This window comes from Buteo buteo, chromosome 27 (genome assembly GCF_964188355.1).
Source record: "Buteo buteo chromosome 27, bButBut1.hap1.1, whole genome shotgun sequence".
NCBI classification, from domain to species: domain Eukaryota; kingdom Metazoa; phylum Chordata; class Aves; order Accipitriformes; family Accipitridae; genus Buteo; species Buteo buteo.
The window spans coordinates 611,911-623,046 of NC_134197.1; positions in this window are offsets into that span (position 1 = coordinate 611,911).

Below are 11,136 nucleotides of genomic sequence, written 5' to 3' on the forward strand. Positions count from 1 at the left end.
GTCATAGAAGCAGCTTTCTTTTTGTCTCCAGACTTGTAATTTTAAGGAAGCGATCTTGAACAGAACTACTACATGTGTGTCTCTTGCAGAAGCTGCAAGGTCTGAGTGTCCCCTTGCAGCCCCAGACAGGAGAGGGCTCCCGGGGTCCCCCGGTGTGTAGACCGCCTCTCAGTTCCCAGCCTGGCTGCAGTCCTGGGACAGCAGAGGTTGCCCTGCTCGCTCTGCGGGGCTATCCCTTCAAATGGCCAACGCTGGGGCTTCAGCAATGGGGAGTAACGCCCCTGCGGGCGAGGGGCAGCACCAAAGCCGGAGTGCCATGCCCGGAGTGGCTGGGCCAGCAGAGCCCTTTGCTGGGCTGGGCGTAACGTAATGCCCCCTTATCTGGGGTCCTCGGTGCCCACCGGTGAGTCCCAGCGAGCTTGGAGGGCTGGGATGCAGCAACAAGGCTGTAGAGCAGGACCAGGGAGCTGGCACTTTGCTTTGCTGACTCGTTACGCTTACTGCAGCTTTTTTACCTTTCTGCTGCCTTTACAATTAATTCTCAAGTGCTCCAGTGCGGTTATTACCTGCTGCGCCCCAGCCCACCTCCACCATCTCCCTTCATTAGCAGTGACTTCTAATCAGCACAGAATTAATTGCAGGTTTGCTGGGAGAAAGGTGAGTTTGATGAAACACATTTCTAAGGGGACTGCTGTATTTATGTTGCTCTCAGCAAACGTTTCATGTGGGAACCAGAAGAGATGCAAAGGGACAGGGACATGCGATGGCAACGCAGGCAGGCAAGGGACAAGGGAGCAAAGGGACCCCTCAAGCTGTACCTTGGGTGCAGGCAGGAGGGGGAGAGGTGCGGGGCTGGCCCCAGCACCAGCCGCTCTGGGATCCCCCAGGTCCTCTGGGTCCCCATCTCCGCAGGGCCAGCACTGAGGTGCAGCAGCCTGGGCACCATCTCGGGAGCCTGACTTCACCTCAAGGGAAACCAGGCAGCTGCTCTGGCTGGAAACAGCATTCCTGGGGCAGGAGGGGTGTTCAGTGGGGAAAATAAGTTTTATATTTTAAAAAAAAATCCTTGAAAAGCATAAATCTTAGTTAATTAAGAACATGCAGGTCTTACTTAAGTGTGACAACCTCTCATGCTTTTGTTGAAGGCAAATTAACTTTTTTGCTGAAAACAAAGGCATCTTTATGAAACACTGTTTTTTGGCGAAATCAGTATTTCATTAAAAGACGCTTGCCCGTGCTCCCAAAACAACCCTCAGAAGCCACTGCCTGATGCCTGGCCTGGCACCACACGCACCCCCTCTGCCTGCAGCGCTGGAGCCAGCGGTGCGTCGGCCGCTCGAGGCCGGCAGGCGCCGGAGCCCCGGTCCCGCCAGTGCCAACCATCGCTTTCTGCATGAACACCATGGCAACCGCTGATCCCTGCTGGGGGAACCGGGCTCAGCCGAAGCCATCCACCTCCTGTGAGCCAGGATTACTGCTGCCCACTACATAACAGATCCTTGGCTCAGAACACATCCTGCCAGTTTTGTCTGCTGGCTGGTTTCGGAAAGGCAGGGCTCAGCCCGCCCCACTGCTGCTCGCCCAGGGACCATGGGGTGGACGCCCCACTGATGCTGCTTCTGCAGCTGGGTCCAAGAGACTTGAGCGCCTGGTCCTCTGCGGGCAGGGACGAGTCTGCTGGCTGAGGAAGATGCTGCCTGTGCTGCCAGATCCAGGGCACAGGCTGCAGCAGCACTCCTGCCCGCCCTGCCTGCACCCCTGCCAGCACAGCCGCTGCCCCCGCCGCAGGAGCTCACAAAGCCTCAGAGGGCACCCGACAGCAGGAAGAGGGTTCTCCCATTCCGGCTCCATTTTGTGATAGCCCTCACGATTTCTGTCTCCAAGAAAGAGACCCTGAGGGCAGAAAGCCCCCGCTAAGGTCCCTGCCTCCCCAGAGGGACCCGCTGCGGACACCCTGGCTGAGGCTGCTCCGGGCTCCCCTGTGCCAGGCTCCGCTCACAAGAGGGGGTTTGCTGTGTGCGTGATAAAAACCCGCTCATGTCACCCTATCTCACTTCAGTCTTAAAATACAGAGTACAAAGAGAGAGAACAAAATCCCTGAAACTGGATTAAAACCCTTTTGAAATGTGCTTGGTGCCGGAGCAGATGGAATCTGTTTCCGTTGGGAGGGGCCTCTGCAGGCACATTCCTATATTTGCTTTTACATCAGTAGCTATTTTAGACTTGCAATGCCACTTCTCAGCGAGTGGCCAATAAAAATATCCTCCTGGAAGCCATGGGATTCTTACTTTTGTACTTACAGCAAAGCTGCTTGTCTTGAGTGCAAAGTGCCTTCAGCTCCTTGGGGCGAGCAGCATCTTGGGTGGCCGCAAGAGAAGCCCCTGATATTGGGGATGGCCGTGGCACCTCCACAAAGGCTGCTGAGCCTCCATTGCATGCGGTCCCTGCTCCCCTCGGCGTTTCTGGCCGCGCTCCCCCCAGCCCCGGCTGGGTGCAGTGCCCCATGGGGACAGCCCCTCGGCACCGCAGTCCAGGCAGGATGCCGGCTTGCCTTTAGCCCTATGCACTAACTGGACAAGAGGCAAGGCGTCCCCAAAGCCCTCGTGGGCAGGCAGGGACGTGTTGCATGTGGGCAGCTCTGTCTCGCGGTGCAGCGTGGGGACAGCGAGTCCTGCCCAGCTCCGGCTGCAGGAGCACTGGGGGACAAGGACCCCACGGGGATGGACATGGGAAGTGGCCCCACAGCCAGGGTGTGGGTCATGGTGTGAGCAGGGCTTGGGGCTGGCTCAGCCCAGCAGCACAGGAGGGCGATGTGCCCATCTCCTAGGGTGGGAATCAATTGGCGCTCGCTGCCTGCAGCTGCCCTCCGTGGCATTTTAATGCCACAGCTTTTCATCTCAAGGCTGAGCAGCTATGTTTTTAAATATATAATATTAAGGGTTTATGACAAAATCAAACAACACTTGCTGGAGAATTGATTCTGCCCCTTGTTTCCCTCCTAGCTGGTGCCACAGTATTATTCCTCGGTGAACGATATATCGGTGCTGCAGCAGTGCAGGGTTTGGTTTTCAGGATGCTCTTATGGCTGGCTTTTCAGCATGAGGAATAGCAGCCCAGCTGCAGATGGGAGGATAAAAAGTCCCTCTAAAACTCCTCCAGAAGATCCATACTCCATTTCTGGTGGTGCAAAAACAACTGCACAATTGATTGGCTCTTAAGTCCAAATTTGTGAGTTGCAGAAAGTCACTGGCTCCAAAGTCACTTAAATTCCCCATGTGTCCCAGAGGTGCCATTAGTTCTCGGGAAGCAGAAACCGCAGAGCAGAGCCCCTCTCCTGCACACCCACCTGCCTGGAAATCATCTGAGCCTCGGAGTGCTCACATAATCCAATTGCCGGGGAATGGATCCCTGCCCTACACAGGGCAGCTTCTGCGTTTGGTTATGCAAGAGCAGATGAAGAATCCCAATCTTCCCCTTAGTTATTCCTTCCCTACTTTCTCCCTGATTGCTCAGTAGAAAAGCTTCGAGCCATCTTTAAACAAAATTGCTTCACAAATGACAAATAACATGAAAATAGGCTTCATAACCAGGAATAATGAAAGAAATCATTCACTTTGATATCAGGAGATGGTCTGTGTTAAAGGAGCCCTTCAGCCTGAATAGCAGAAAAGCACGTTGCAATTTTCATGTACTTACTGGGATAAAACATGTGACTCCATGGATGCTGCAGCTGTCATTTCATGCTGGTCTTTGCACTTTGATTCTGAATTGCATAGGTTATCTTGACACTTGCTGATAAATTTTACATCACCTCTTCTGCTGTATGTGAGAAGGGGCAGGGAGAGCATATCTGACTACAAACGTTAATGATATTTTTTAGTCCTTGCCAGAGAGTGGGAACAGCCCTGGGGATGGTGTTCAGCATCTCTGAGATCCGCCTGCCACAGCGGCCGTCCCATGTCCTGGGCCTGCACCAGAGCACAGTTGGCTGCACGGGCTCCGCGCAGACCGGGCAGCCAGGCTCGCACGAACACTCTGCAGGTTCGCACGGACAGTCTGCAGGTTCGCACGGACAGTCTGCAGGCTCGCACGAACACTCTGCAGGCTCGCACGGACAGTCTGCAGGCTCAGCCTCCCACCCGGCGCAGAGGCTGCCCACGCTGCTGCGCTGGGGCTGCAGGAGCAATGCCCTCTGCGCGTCCTAGCACCAGGAGCTGGGAGCACCCTGGGTGTCCGCAAAGCCGGCTGACGAGGTGACGGCAGAGTCCCCATGGAGTTGATGGAACTGTAGCATGTCTTGGTTCCCCCTCCTGCATGGCAGGCTGGAGAGCAGCAGGGCACCTCTGCAGCGCGGCGTCCCAGAGCCCGCGGCTCACCGAGCGCGAGCCGGCAGCCCCAAGCTGCCTGGATTCCCGGTGTGTTGCGGGAGTTGCCATCTCTGCCAACCCCCGGAGAACAGCGGCCAGAGGAGGCCGGAGGAGACCAGGGGCTGGCAGGACCCGAGTGGAGCTGGGGCTGACCCAAGCTGCAGACACCACCACAGGCTCTGCCCTCTGGAGCCCTGCTGCAGGAGGGGACCCCCCACTGCCCTTCCCAGCCCCTCCACTCAGCTCCTCACCTACACACCATTGACCAACACAATAATCTTGGTGTAATTAAGCACATATCTGAGGGAAAACTAATAATCTTCCAAAGCTTTTATCCCGGCAGCTATGAAGATAATGGCTAAAAATAGGTGTGCCCATACCGACCGGCAATTAAAACATCATCATTTTGATTCCATCATGTTTTAGTGCAGAGAGGGCTCTGCTGGGAGTTAGATTAGCTTGATGTGGCAAATTTACTCATCAAAATATGTATAAAAAGTGGGGCAACTCGGAAAAGCACCAGAAAGCAGACCCCGGCAGAGCTCCCCAGTCACATGCTCCACACCGGAGGGAGGCAGGCACTGCCGGTGTCCAGCGTTGTGCGTCCGCAGCGTGGGGTTCGGCCATGGGGGCTGGCGCCCGGCTGCGGCTCCCCAAGCGTGGGGCTGCCATGCCCAACAGGACAGGCGAGGCACAGCCAGAGGCAGGGCTCTGCACTAGCAGCGGGGCTCGCAGCATCCCTGGGCAGCACTCCGCTTCCCAAAATCCCTTCTACCGCGCATTGCCCCTCCGGGTCTGACTGGAGCAGCCGCAGCACCGGCGCCTTTTCTCCACCTCGGCAATGCCTTTGCCCTTCTCCCCTTTCTTCCCCAGTTTAGACAGAACAGCTCAGGGTTCAGAGAGGAGTTCGCCCCAAAGAAGTTCAAGTGTTAGGAAAATCTCTAGTGCAAACAGATTAATTAATCTAATCAGACACATCTCTCTAGAGGAATTGGATTAGTGCTTTTTGGATAAGGATTGTATTAAGCTGATAAGATAAGTTACAAATGCAATGAGATGCTGATTTATTGCAAAGAGAGGACTTGACAATTCTCACAGGTTCATGATCTCATCCTTAGGGCTGCAGGTTGCTGCTAGGCAAATAAAACAGCAACGTGCTCCAAAGTTTCCTTCAACATTGCAGAAGCCATGGAGCCCTGTACGGCCAGGGAGTCACCTCTGCCAAGGCACCTGCTGGCACCAGGCTGGCTGCACAGCCAGAGCTGCACAGGCACTGGTCTCCCAACCTCCATACCCAGTGCTGCTGAAAAACTGAACTTTGGGGGTCTTCACACAGCACCTGCCCACACCCAGGGGTAAAGAGTGGCTTGTGTGTGTATTTGCATGCTGTTAGTCACCCTGCTGTTAGGTCTGGGAGCTTTAATGGGGTCGTGATGCCCTTGGGAAGGCCATGGGGGTGCTCAAGGGGGCTGCAAAGTCTTTAACTACCCCACAACATTGACTGCTCTTTCTTGCCAGTTGCAGCTCAGTTCCATGAGGGCAAAGGCTGATGCACCAATAAGGACAGCCAAGATTTGATTTTTTTAAATTTATTGCCAGAACATGAGCATATTTGGAGGAAGATTTTATCTGAAGATACAAAATTCTGCTCCTCGCCTAGCTCACACTTGAAGTGCCAGAAGAGACTTCTCTGCTCTCGTCTTGTGTGAATGCGAAGTACCATCTGTTTCCTCTTGTACCACAAGTCTTGGCATGCAAAGAGTTACCAGGTGCTTCACTGTCTGTCTTCACTCTGAGGCAGAAAAGTCCCCAAGACACGTAATCAGGGCAGCACATCCTTTACAGTATGTCCATTAAGTGACTGTCCATGGGACACCAGACATCTATTGGCCATTTAATCAAGTGTCATTGGTAGTGTCTACCGACATTCAGCATATTTAAATGTACAAGTGCAGCTCACCGCCCATGGGCTCCAGTGCCATTTCAGCAGCTTCCCTCTGTGCCATCTGGTGGCACTGGGACTTGCTCTGGCTCTTCAGGGACAGATGGGAATGTTTCCAAGGTCCTTGTCTCCCAGGCAGGGAACAGCACGGATGCACCATGGCACAAGGAGTTGGGTTCACAGTGTGCCCTGGAGCAAAGCATGGTCTTGGCTGTTAAAGGGAGGAATGGTGCATGCATGGAGGGACCAGCTCACCTCGTGCTTCAGCACCTGGTGACTGGTGTACAGAAGGGGACAGGCCAGGAGGTCTCCTTGGCAGGTAGGGCATGGAGTGGGCAGGAGCACATCAGCAGGGCAAGGTGCCCAAGCTCAGTGCCAGCCTTCATTAGGCGCTCAGTAAGCCATGCCACAACGGCTTTGTCAGCAGCCGTTTTCCCCGCCTCCGGATTTCCCTACAAAGCTGTTGCTTTTCTTGCTGCAGTTCCCTCAGCATCACTTCAGGAGCCTGAGTGAATGTCTCTACACAGCTACACTTGTCCTTTGCTCAGCTCTGTGCTGCCAGCACAGCAAAAATACGGCTGAAACGCACATAGCAGCAGCCGCCCAGGGAAGTGCCATCGGTCATAGTTACAGGGTGCTTAACAAAGTGTAATGAAATGGCAGGTGCAGGCGCTGCGCTTTCCGGAGTCCCATCTATTAGTGGGGAGGGGACATGAATGCTAATCCTCCAGCCCTGCTCCCCCGCTATGCTGTGAGCTGCCACTGCCCCCAGCAGCAGGCCTGGCTCTGATGAGGACGTGGCTCTCTGGGTCAGCACTCCAGGCCCAGCTCCCCATGGGCTCAGGGCACACACTCAGACCTGCTGAGGAAGCCCCACGGCACGTGCTCTCCTCCCTCCTTCACCTTCTCCAGCCACCTGGACAAAACCAGGCAACCCAGAAGGCTGGCCAGACACATCTTCTCCTCCCAAGCCTCGTCTGGGCTTGTTTGTGCCCATGCGAGGATCTTCCGCGCAGAGGCTGCCCCAGCTAGCCCTACAGAAAATGCAGCAAATCCCCCTCTTTTCCAAGCCCCCCAGTTCCCCTCCACAGCCATTCCTGGGGTGACTGTGCAAACTGGGACAAGGCTGAGGAGCCGCCAGCACCACAAGGAGCAGAGGGGATTCCTGAAATTGCTGCTCTGCAGGCCAGTGAGTGACAGGGACGCTGGCTGCCTGCGCACCTCTTGAGTTTGCAGGTTAATTCAGCTGGGAAAGCGTCTTTATGAGCAGGCAGCAAACACACCCGCTCACTACCGCCCACCTCTCCAGCCATGGCCTCTCCTGCCCCAGGAGAAGAGGATGAAAAGTTCACGGAGTGAATTTCTCAGCTGGAAGAAAGGCAGAAACAAACACAACTTGAACTATCACAGCAGGTGCATTGTTGCCTGCTGCTCAGGAATCAAACAGGCAAATGACTGATCTTAAATACAGGCAGCCGCTCCCCAGCAGCCAAGTGGGGCATCCAGGAGAGGTGGAGCTGCCTCTGGCCAAGGACCAGCCTTTGTTTCTCCATCATGGGCACCAAGCAGGGCAGGAGCCTCCTGCAGCCCCAGCGGGCAGAAAGCTCAGCCAGCCCCAAAGGTAGCCAGGCTCTTGAGCAGACACAAAGCTTCTGCCCACAGTCAAGGCAAAGCCTTTTCTAAGCAAGCAGATCCAGCCGCAGTGCTCCTTCTGCTGCTCAGGAATACCAACAGTGGGAACTGGAGACTCAGCTGGGCTGGGTTGTCCAGCTGCCCCGGAGGGGGACAGCAGCTCCCTCCCACTGCTTGCCATTGCTGCTGTCCTGCCCGGGCCGAGGGAGCTCCCCTGGCCACTGGGGCTTGAGAGCCTCTATCCTTCTCCAGGGTTTTTAAAGCACCTTCACCATGGCAGTAAAGTGCTGCACAAAATTAAAGAGCCCAGAACAGAAAGTTGCTTTTCTTTCTGTTCCTTCGGGCAGAGGAGATAAAAGCAGATGTCATTGCTACCCAGCTTTGCTCCACACGACTATATTGCAGCCATATACCCAGGCAGCATGACAGGCACTTAGACTCCACCACGCTCAATCACGCCAGCACAGCGGCAGTACACAGCCTGCAGAGGGAATGGGTCCAGCTCCATCCAGCCTGGCAAGTGCGTCAGGGGAGTTTCTGCTCATAGAGGACTATGCAGCATGCTGCTTTCCTTGGGGACAGGCAGCTCCCAGGTGCTGGGGAGAGGCAGTGCCACTGCTACAGCTGCACCCGGCTCCCCCATCCCACCAAGCCACCAGCCAGAGACCATTTGGCGGCACAGCGCAGGGGGCTGGCGCAGGACCAGCAGGGTACAGACCCGCACCGATGGGCAGCACCTCCGGGGTCAGGCTTCTCTAAAACCCAGAGGTTTGCGGAGCCGGAGCTGAAGTGGGCAGCGCAAGCAGCGGCCCTTGCTCCATGCGGCAGCTGCGGCACTGGGCAGCATCAGGCAGCACCAGTTTGCACTCTGACTCAGCTGTTCCCGGCATGCGTTTGCCTGGGAGCTGGGCAACCCGCATCCCTACTTCCCTTGCCTTTTCCAGCTGTGTGAGCTTGCTAACTACAAAACAGCCGTGTGTTTTCTAGGTAAGACAGAAATCCAGCAGAAGTGGTGATCTTGCCACTTCGGCACAACCTGTCATTGTCCCAGGGTTAACAGAAGGCATTTAATTACTGTATTTCTTTTCCCTTTCCACAAAGGCATCTCTAGCCAGCACAATAGCAGTGCAGCTAAAGCCCAGCCTAATCCTGCTTCGCTCATTACTGCAAAAGGTGAAGGAAGGGGTTTGCTGCTTTGAAGCTTCTTCAGAGGCTCTCTGGGGGGCTGATGAGCACGAGGTGCTCAGTACTGCCGGGAGGGAGGGTCTGATCATTAGCGAAACCAGCTGCTAGCTCCGCAGTGGCCCAAGCGACGGGACTCCCCAGGTGAGCCACACGCAGAGCCGGGCAGGAGGCCATCAGAGAGCTGGACTGCGGATTCCCGTCTTGATAGAAAAGGTTGGTGAAGGAGAGAGACGGGGCTCCGTCTCCTTTGATCCAGGCTTTCTCCAGAGCAGCAGGGCTTCGATTCAAAGCGTTGCAGGAAAGGAATATGCAAACTTTCCGCCCCCCCCCCGCCCCGCGGCAGGCGTGCCAGCCCTGCAGCAGGAGCAGCTCCCCGCCAGCGCAGGCAGCCTTGTGCGAGCCGAGAGCACCCTCTGCTGAGCCACTGCAACACCGCAGCCTGGCCGGGCCTGGCGAGCGGGAAGGCGGCCTGGCTGAGGCCGGGCCCCGCGGCCCGTCCTGCCGGAGCCGCGGGGCCGGAGGCCTGTCCCACACGGGCCAGGCGCAGGCTCAGGCTCAGGCTCCGCGCTGCCCCAGGCCAGCCCTGCAGGCGGGGGGCGGGCGGGCTCCGCTGGCCCCGGGGGCTCTGGGCGGAGGCTGCAGTGCCAGGCCTTCCCCGTGTCACCCCGGGCACTGCTCCCCCCGGGCTGCCGGCCCCCCAGCTGGGCCTTTCCCCGTTCCCCGCCCGCCGTGCGCTCCGCGGCCGCCAGGGGTCGGTGTCGGCCCGCAGAGCCGCGGGGCCCGGAGGCAGAAGCCGCCGGGGCAGAAGGGGGCGGCCGGGCCCGCTGCGGCTCCCGGGCCGGCCGAGAGGCGGAGGCCGGGCCGCCCCGCGCTGCCGCAGGCCTTGGCCGTGGTGGCGGGATGCACGGGACCGGCAGAAGCCCCTCGGGCGGCCCCTGGCACAGCCTGGGTCGAGGAGAGGCTTGGGGGGTTGCCTCCGCTCCCCCACCTCCCCCCGCATTTCGCATTTCGACTGCTGTGCGCCCGGTGCCCGCGCCCTGTGGGAACCGCTCTCCCCTGGGGCAGCAGACGGCCGGGGAAAAGTTATCCCTCGTCACTTGTTCGAGATAGCCATCACTTAACATTTAAAAAATAGCTTTCATTCTTCCCTCAAAGATTTCTGAAGGCCTCCGTGACGATGACTTATTTTATAATCGATAACTGTTGGCATCGTGTTAGACCATAATTCACGCTAAAACACTTGGCCCATCAGTCATCGGGTTACGACGTTCATTGGTCAAACTGCTAAAATACTGCCTGCTGCCTCTGTGGTGGAGCAGGAGAGATGTGCCGGCACCCCTGGCCCGCTGCCCACCGGCAGAAGTTTGGCTCCCACCTTACTGCTCCCACCTCGCTGCTGCAGCACCCACAGCTGAGGGTGTGAATTCCCAGGGCTAACGTGCACTGCAAGTCTCACTTACAGTGCCTTTGGCTGCTCTCAGTGCCTATAGAGCACCCACAAACAGGTCCCCGTCCCCTCAGACACGCTCAAAGATGTTTGACCCTGGCGTGGCAGTGAACACCATGTGTTTGAGTTCTGGTGTGCTGGTAACACGGCAGTTTCTCAGGGCCTGACCAGAAAAGGATGTGGCAACTCCACCACAAAAGGTTGGCTCCCTGTGGCCATGCATAGGGATGTTTGGAAATCGTGTAGCCTTTGCTAACACTCTTGCTTGGAAACTTTTGGCTGAGTTCATGCATTGCAAAAAGCCAGCAGAAAAGATAGGTGCAAATCCCTCACAAGCCCAAAGCTCATGAGGTGCTTTCTGCCTCCAAGGAGAATGCACCATTGCTAGGAACTCTGGGATCTTGGGGACTGCTGCCGGGGGGGGGTCACAGCTTCACACCACAATACATCACAGTGTAACTGGAACATTTGCAACATTACAGCTGACTGAGTTGAAAAAAATATTTTTTTTTTAAAGAAAAACCTTCCCATGTTACTTAAGATCTGACAGACACTTAAAAAAT